General features: G+C 49.1%; 1 non-coding gene across 1 annotated transcript; it reads left to right on the plus strand.

Annotated features, from left to right (window-relative positions):
* Window positions 1-8510: 8510 nt before the first annotated feature.
* On the plus strand, window positions 8511-8615 carry TRNAR-UCU (transfer RNA arginine (anticodon UCU)). Its single transcript has 2 exons — window positions 8511-8547; window positions 8580-8615. It is a non-coding gene; the product is annotated as a tRNA-Arg (tRNA).
* The last annotated feature ends 411 nt before the right edge of the window (window positions 8616-9026 follow it).

The raw sequence follows: 9026 nt of genomic DNA on the forward strand, positions 1-9026 counted from the left end.
TTTGTCTGTCTTGAACCGTAAAGCTAGCATGTGTTTATTCCACGACAACTGGGAGCAGCTTAAGCCAAGAACCCTGTTCTACTGTGTCAGCAATATCTGAGGTGGCATAAAATCCCCTATCCAGTTTCTAACCCTGAAATATCATCATCTTTATGATGTCATTCCCGGCCCCTTGATACAGCCTTTGAACTCAACAGCAGAGCTATGTCTACCCTGGCGGGTTCTTGTGCAAGAATGGCTGTTGTTGTGCAAGAATCCGCAGAGCGTCCACACTGCCGGCCTGCTCTTGCGCAAGAAGATTTACAGTACGGCGTGGTAAGAGAGGGCTTCTTGTGCAAGAGCTATGCTCTTTTTTTAACAGGTGTAAGCCCTCTTGCACAGGGTCTCTTGCACAAGAGGGCAGTGTGGATGCTCGGCAGGGGTTTCTTGTGCAAGAGAGCCCTATGGCTAAAATAGCCATTGGAAAGTTCTTGCACAAGAGAGCATCCACACCGCCATGGATGCTCTTGCACAAAAGCACAGCTCACACATGGCAGTGTGGACGTGTTCTTGCGCAAAACTTCTTGCACAAGATCCCAAAAGTGTAGACATAGCCCAGATGTTTGCTTACCAGAGATGCCACAATAGACTAAGCCATCTCAAAAAAGGCTTCTGCCAAAGCCAGGGATTGAACCAGGGCCCTTCAAACCTTCAGTCTAACACTTTCTCAACTGAACTACTTTGGCAACTGTCTGCAGCTTTCTAAGGCTGATACTTCTCTCAGGCATGTTTTTTTCCGTGGCATTATACAAGAGAGATGCTGCTCCCTGTGGCCCTGCAAGGCAAGATGAGTTTTGCCTGCCCCCCTCAGCCTGACTTGCACTTGGCCCCATTCCTGCCGCTTTTCTCAGGGTGTCCCAGTGGCTGAAAGGACTGCGGCTGCCAATGGGCGGAGTGAGTTTCATAATGTGCACCACTAGTAAGGTTGTTTTCACTTGTGCGGGTGTGTACTACTGTGGTACCCACCAGTTACTCACAAACAGCTTAGCTAAATATAGTTTTATAATTTGATAGAAGAAAAAATTCTGAAACAAGGGATAGTTAACAAGGTACATGACTTCATATATTTAGCATGAAATCAAATGAAAAGAACATTAACACTGCAACACATTCCATAGCTATTAGGTATCTTACAGGGATTGTTCCTTTGAGGCATAAAACAAAATTGTCCATCTTCTTGAGTTAGCAAACAAGCAATGATGATTCATATTGCTACATGAAATGAAATAGTTGTTACACTTTATGATGGAAATTAAATATTCTGTTATTTAATGGGCTCAGTTCAGAGTCCTGTTTGGGTACATCTACATTTGCTCCCTAGTTCGGACTAGAGATGCAAATGTAGGTGACCAAAATTGCTAATGAAGCGGAGATTTAAATATCTCCTGCTTCATTAGCAAGATCTCGCCCTGCTTGCTGGTCCAAATCACAGCTGATTTGAACCAGGAAGTGCGTGCCTGGATGCGGTAGTTCAAACCAAAGCCCTTGGTTCGAACTAATGTTACTCCTCATTTTTTGAGTCCAAGGTGTTGTCCTGGACCATAAACCAGAACAGCCCTGTCCAGGGAAGGCACCATGGCTTAGCTGGTTAAAGCACCTGCCTTGTGAACAAGATATCTAGGATGCAACTCTCAGTGATACCTTGTTGTAGTCTTTGTTCACATTTTCCTAAGTCCTTCTGAGATACAGAAGAGACCTGCCCTGGCCACCCATAGAACTGCTGATTCAGGAAAAGGCTGACTGGGGAGGAATGTTGGGAAGAAGGAAACCACAAGCCTGGAGTGGTTGCAGAGGCCACTGTGACTGGCAAGGCAGTGGGAGAGTTTGAACTCCCTGGATTTCATACTGGAGCTCTGCTTAAAGCTGCAGGATCTGACTTCAGAGGCTGCTCTTAAATGCAACAGAGTTTGAGCTGCTTGTAGCTCTGCCTTTGGGACAGGGAGTTTGTACTAGAAAGAGGCAGGCTGGGTGACTAAGAACAAGAAGCTGGGCATTCCCATCATTGAAGGGTTGTTAGATCATCATGAGAACATTACCCGATACGCCAATTAAAAGATGGGGCGGCAGGGAAGAGTAGGAATGAGACTGGCAGGGGGCTGAAGCAGCAGGGTTGGAGTGACCAGGCCAGCTGTGCAGGGGGCAGGAATGTCTCTGCCTTGTTCTCACAACTATTCTGGAGGACACTTGGGGGACGTTCGTCTCGCCAAGGTCCAGCCAGGGGAGCAGACAGCAGAATCTCTCTTTAAAGAGCCCGAAGGCTCCTCCATACCAATACGGGCCCTGCTGAGCCTGCCTGAGAAACGATTCTTGCTTTAGGGCTGTCCTGTGTAGGGCTTCATCAGCCCAGGGAGCAAAGGGCAGGCGGCATCCCCAACGATGCACGGGGCAGGTCCACGTCTTCGACCCTGAGAGAGCGGTCGGGGGAAAAGTGCTGGGAGACACCTTCTGGTAGAACCTGGAGCTGCAAAATACGCCGGCATCATGCGCCTTCTCCAAGAATGGACCCATGTCCTGAAGGGGACAGAAAGTGGCCTGAGAAGAGCTAGTGTAGCTGAGCAAGCAGTGTGGCTGTTCATCTCTCTGATGGTCTAGTGGCTTGGATTCAGCTCTTTCACTGCTGTGGTCTGGGTTTGATTCCCAGTTAGGGAAACCAGCCTTGTCATGAAACGCATCTGCTCTTTGCCCTTTTTAATCACAGGGAGTGTCAGTGGATTGAGGGAAGGGAGGTGCTGGGGTGCCAGAGGCAGTCTCTGGCTGGGAGACCTGCCAAGCACAGTTCTCAGGCAGCTCCTTCCCTGCACCAGTCTGGTCTTCCTGGGCAGGGCATGATGATGTCTACTTTGTGCAGCACGGCTGCAAAACATCCCAGATAGAGAATTAGAGGCCAGCGATATCTACAGCCACAGTAGTTCAGTTAGCAGAACATTACACTGAAGGTCTAAAGGTTCCTGGTTCAATCCCAGGCTTTAGCATGCCACAACATGGGACAGGAACATATCTGCTGAGCTGGTGTTATTCCTCTTTTTGATCCTTACCTTGCTGGTTATGGCCACAGCTTAGCAAAGATAAATCAAGATAATCTGATTAGCCCTGTCCCTGACTTCTTCCTGTGAGTTGTTGCCTCCTTGCTTAATGCCCACCCACTGCTGGCCCTAGATATGGAACAGTGGCTATGGGGATGTATTTGGATAATCTCATGTAACCTTACCTGAGGTCTGCCAGCTAAGTAGGAGGGACAGGGCAACGTTTCTCCTTCTTCTGCAGAGAGGGAGCCAGCTCATTCCCGTGAGGCTGCCTACAAATGAAGCAGGGTCTGGAGAGGTGAAGCAGCTGAATGGAAAAAGCAAGGACAGTAGGGCACCACCTGAGAACCTCAAGCACATCATGGTGTGTTGGTCCCATAGTGTAAGGGGCAGGGTTCAGGAGTCTGAATTCTGCAAGCTGAGTTCAAATCTCAGTGGACCCTACTGGGGAAATGTTTGTTTGTGTAAATCCTTGAATATTGGTCTTCTTGCCTTTCTCACTCAGTTCTACTTTGTGCTTCTTCACTTTCTCAGTGTAAGGACTTTGGAGAAAACTCTCAAACATCTGCTCCAGTGGCACAATGGGTCAGTGCACAGTAGTTATAAGGCGTTGCTGAGGTTGTGAATTCAAACCTGATCTTGAGCAGTGGTTTTCAATCCCTGCTGGGCTGTCCCCTTCCAGTGAACCCTGTGGGAGCTGGGATTCCAACTCATAGGAGACTATCAGTCAAAATTCCCCCTTCACATATTATGGCCTCATCAGAGTGAATGCTGGGTGGCCAGGATCTAAGGCCGAGTGGCACAGAGAGAATTGGACATTAGTACTTCTTGCTTCCAGGGTCTTGTTGCCCATCTTCTCCCCTCACCCCCTACCCATCAGCAGCTGCTGTCCCTTTCAGCCATTGGGTCAGCTCAGGAAGGGAGGCAGGAAATGGGGCAAAGGAGCCAGACAAGCTGAGGAAGGCAGGAAAATTCTGATCTCCGCATCTCCCCTATGTGAGGGTTTGTCTACATGGCATTCCTCTTTTGAGAGAGCAATGCAAATTCAGCTGAGTGAAATTGCAAATGAAGCGGGAATTTGCATAATCACGTCTGGCCGCGATTTTGAAATACCCTAGTTTGAAAGAACAGGTGCTGTCTAGATGCCAGTCTAGACGCAGCCAGGTGTCCAAAGTCAGAATGAAGGGATGCATATTGCTCTAGAAGTGACAGAGGGAGGTGGCTGTAGCAGAGCAGGGTCTGTCTGGAGATAAAGTGGAGACTGAGGAAGAGAAGGATGAGAAAACCCTTCTTTCAAAATCACCCTTACTCCTTATAAAATGCAGTTTAAGGGTTATTTCTGAAGAAGGGTTTTCTCCGGAAATAAGCGTATCTCAACAGTGTTTTGTATTTCAAAATAAAGTATTTTGAAATACAAAACGCTGTTGAGATACGCTTATTTTGTATTTAATACTATATTTTCAAAATAAAGTATTTTCAAATAGCACTGGTGTGTGAATATGCAAGTGAAGTGCAGCATATTTAAATCCCCGTTTCATTTTCAATTTCATGTGTCTACATTCACATCCCTGGCAGGATCTCTAGGTGCTGACACCCCCAGTGAATCACAAGGGCATGTGGTGTTGGCTCTCCTGTCCCAGCAATTGCAGTCAGAGCCCTGCCTTGCCAGTACCAGTTACAGCAGCCTCTGCACCTGCTCCAGGCTTGTGGTTTCCTTCTTCTCAATGTGTCTCCCCAATCAGCAGTTCCATGGGTGGCCAGGGGAGGCCTCTTCTGTTTCCCAGAAGGACGCAGGAAAACATGAGCAAAGCTACAACAAGGCACCACTGGGATTCAAACCCAGGATTGCCTGCTTATAAGGCACATGCTTTAACCAGCTAAGCCACAGTGTCCTTTTTGGCTACAAGCCCAATATTGAGCTTTTCCAGGATACCTTTTGTATCTGGGAAAAACTGTTCTTTCAGAAGCCCTGTATTCCTCATTTTATTAGGAATAAGGGCTTTTCCCAAAGAGAAGGATTTCCCCACATTTGGGCCCATATAGATGGGCCAAATGTCAGAAAAGACTCTTCTGAAAAAAGAAAAGTGTCTCCAAAACTGTTCCAATGCATGGTCCCAGACAACACCTTTGAATTCCAAGATGCAGCCATTCCCCATTTCCCTCCAGCCTCAGAAGGGTCTCAAGGCCTGTGCAGCCAAGAAATGTGATTGACAGCTCGTACCCACAAACAGTTTGTCAGTCGCAGAGCAACCTAAGGATTACTTGCCAAGCATGCACGACAGGCCAAGGTCAGGCTGGAGCCAGGGGAAGCAGGAGGCAGGAAGAGCCCCAGTCTGCACAGCTCCTCTTTGTGCCAAAGCCTCTTGTGCAAAAATGGACCCCAATTAATTATGCAAGGAAAATCCCTGGGCTACAATCCTTAGTTACACACAATAAGAATAATCCACCAGCTCAGACGTGATTTCTAAACCCACAAATAAGGAAAATAATAAAATCTGATGGACTAGGTAGTCCCCATGGGCATCACCTGCACCATGCTCAGGGCCTGGGGATTTTCTGTTAGTTTGCCAGACCAAATAACTAAGCCCCCTCTCTCCCTCTCCACCCTACTCTGGAGTCTCTACCTCTCATGCACCTTCTCATCCTCGGTCTCCACTTTATCTCCAGACAGACCCTACTCTGCTACAGCCACCTCCCTCTGTCACTTCTAGAGCAATATGCATCCCTTCATTCTGACTTTGTACACCTGGCTGTGTCTAGACTGGCAAGTTTTTCCGCAAAAGTGATTGCTTTTGTGCAAAAACTTGCCAGCTGTCTACACTGGCTGCTTGATTTTGCACAAAAGCACTGACATGCTACTGTCCAAAATAAGTGCTTCTTGTGCAAATTATTTGACGTTCCCATTAGGGCAAAGCACAAGCCCTTTTCTGGAAATGTTTTTGCGCAAGAGGGCCAGTGTAGACAGCTAAAAACAGTTTTGCGCAAAAAAGCCCCGGTGGCAAAAATGGCAATTGGGGCTTTCTTGCACAAAACCGTGTTTAGATTGGCACAGATGCTTTTCCGACTGAAATTCACCCTTCTTCAACTTTTAGCTCCTGGTTAAGCCCCTTTGAAGAGGCCAGATACACAGGAAGGGCTGATCACACCCCTCTGAAAATCAGCTTTCCATGGGTGTGTATAGCTGTGTAGCTGGCTCGGAGTCATGGGCCCTAACGTCTCGTCTCCCTCCTGACACCAGGGAAGTGTCTCCCACTGCTGCAGCCTCCTGAGGCTCTATGGCCCTGTCTGTACAGTAGGGACAGCAACACTCACAGCCCCACAGGAGGGCCCCTGGCCTAGCAATGTGGCCCCCTAAGCAGCCTCTGATGTTCCCTGCTTGAGCCCCAGATCCAGCCCTGAGTGACAGGGGTAGAGGGGGAGCAGCTCACACATGCCAAGGGGCTGGCCGTGAGCCTGCCAGGCAGCAGTGACATCACAAGAGCCTTGCGCAGCACCTCAGCTCATTGGTTGGGAGGCAGTGACCTCACAGAGCATCCATGACAACTGCCAGGTGGGACAGGCAGCAGGGCTGGAGCATCTCAAAGACCCCCATGGCCTGGCTGCCTGGAATCTCCTTTGTGAGGTTTCCCCTTGAGGGCAGAAGGGATTGAGGGTCCCAGCTGGGAGTGTCTCTGTGGAGATTTCCCCTTTCCCCAGGCTGCAGTGGGAGGGGCTGGAGCTGAACCTCTGGGAGAGGCAAGAGCAAAGATTGCTAACACCCGATGAGGATGGGATTTGAACCCATGCATACAGAGCACAATGGATTAGCAGTCCATCACCTTAACCACTCAGCCACCTTATCTGAGCTTCTGGGGTTAGTTTCAAACCACCTGAAGTCAGCACTTCAGGGAACCTTTCTGCCACTTGCTAACTGGCCAAAGATACCCTGGGCAGGAAGGTTTTGGCTTTTCACAATGTTCCCTGAGCTGTTGTACAAAGCTCAGTGCTGGTAACAAACCCAAACACCCCCTGGCTACATCTACCCTGCAAACTTCTTGCGCAAGAACTGTTTTGTGCAAGAGTTCTTGTGCAAAAGGTCTTGCGCAACAGTGTGTTCAGACTGCCATGTGCTTTTGCACAAGAGAAGTGCTTTTCTGCAAGAGCGCCCATGGCAGTGTGGACGCTCTCCTGCGCAGGAAAGCTCTGACAGGCATTTTAGATATAGGGCTTTCTCGAGCAAGAAACCCCTGTTGCCTGTCCACACTGCCCCTTTTGGACGAGTTCTTGAGCAAGAGGGTTTATTCCTCATGGGGAGAGGAAAAACTTCTGTGCAAGAAGCCCTGTTGTCTGATGCTGTTCTATAAATGTACTTGTGCAAGAACGTGCCTGCAGTGTAGACGCTCTGCAAGTTTTTACACAAGAGCAGTTACTCTTGCGCAAAAAGCCTGCAGTGTAGATGTAGCCCTGCAGTGTAGACACAGCCTGAGAGAGGCAAGGAAAGGAAGTGGCCAGACCCTCCCCCTGGCAGGCTGGCCCTCAACAGGACGAGCACGTCTACACAGCACCCTCACCTCAAAGTAAGCTGTGCAATGTGAGCGGCTGCCCGGGACCCTAGGGGAAGGTCTGTGGGGAGTTTCCAAGGCAACAACAACTACAAAGTTTCATAATCTACACTCATGTGACTGTGATTTATTCCTCCACTAACAAGTGTCTCTGAAGGGACGAGAAATGCAGGGCCCAGGTGCAGGGAGCCGGGTCACATTCTCCTGCCTGAGTCTTAGTCCTGGCTGAAGCCTGACTACAGAGAGAAGAGTCCAATGCAAACAACCCCATGGCAGCGAGGGAGTCGGTAGGTAGGTGAATGAAGCAGGGAGCTGGGGGCAGAGTTCAGCTCTAACTCACTAGGGGTGCGTCCCATAGTTCAAAATAATCAATGCGCCTATTTTGAAATAGCTTATTTTTTAATTTGGTGCTGGCTACACAGCACTTAGTTCGAAATAAATCGCTATTCTGAAACATCCCTTCCTCCTCCTGCCATGCAGGGACGTCAGAATAGCAAACCCATTATAGCTTGAAACAAGGGGCTTGCTCTTAAGACACGTCAGTGTGATATGAGCACCACATCCTAAACCTCCGAGCTAGCCGGCCCACGGGTGTCAGTCTCACAAGTGGCCCTTTCAGAAAGGAGCTTTGGGCAGCTGCAGGGACGTTGTTGGCTCCGGAACAAGGTGATTGGGGCAGCAGTACTTCTTGTAAATAGGGGAATGAGCTCAAGTGGTAGAGCACTTGCTTAGTGTGTGAGAGACAGTGGGATTGATGCCCATGTTCTCCAACTGCAGCTTAGTTCTTAACCTTTAATTTCAGTGCCCCCCTCCCTCTTCCTATCTCCTCTCCCAAAAGAGACAGACCCCCCAGCAATTGCCATGCTGCAAAGCAGAGAGTGGAGCTATCAAACTCATTAGTGCATCAGGCTCTGTGGTGCAATAGAAAGCATTTTGGACTTCTAAGCTGTAATGGTTAACGTGAGCCTAGCTAGACATTCAAAGGTTGTGGGTTCAAATCCCACCGGAGTCACTTTAGCTGCTGCCTCATTTCCAGGATGTAGCTTTTACAGACCAGACAATCCTTAGGCTGACACTGGGGTGGGCTGGCATCCAGGCAATTCCCAGCAGACCCCAGTGAGGGTGAAGGGAAGGGCTGGTTCTTGGGGTTGGGGCTGGGGGTTGTTCTGAAAGGCTGCAGGTGCCGTTAGACCATTTTGTCCCTCCCTGTCTCCTACTAGTGCTGAGCAACACTCAGGCAATGTCTACACTGCATGGCTCTTCTGGAAAAATCTATGCCAATTTCAAAACCCAATTTGTGCAGCTTTTTCTTCTGCTTTTTTTGGAAGAGGCTTTTCCAACATTTGGCCTGTGGACACTGGGCAAGTCACACAAGGGAGGCAGCAGGCAGATCCAGCGCACTACACCATCCTCCCAGGGCAGG

The sequence above is a fragment of the Pelodiscus sinensis genome, chromosome 19 (assembly GCF_052426305.1).
Source record: "Pelodiscus sinensis isolate ZL-2025 chromosome 19, ASM5242630v1, whole genome shotgun sequence".
Classification (NCBI taxonomy): domain Eukaryota; kingdom Metazoa; phylum Chordata; order Testudines; family Trionychidae; genus Pelodiscus; species Pelodiscus sinensis.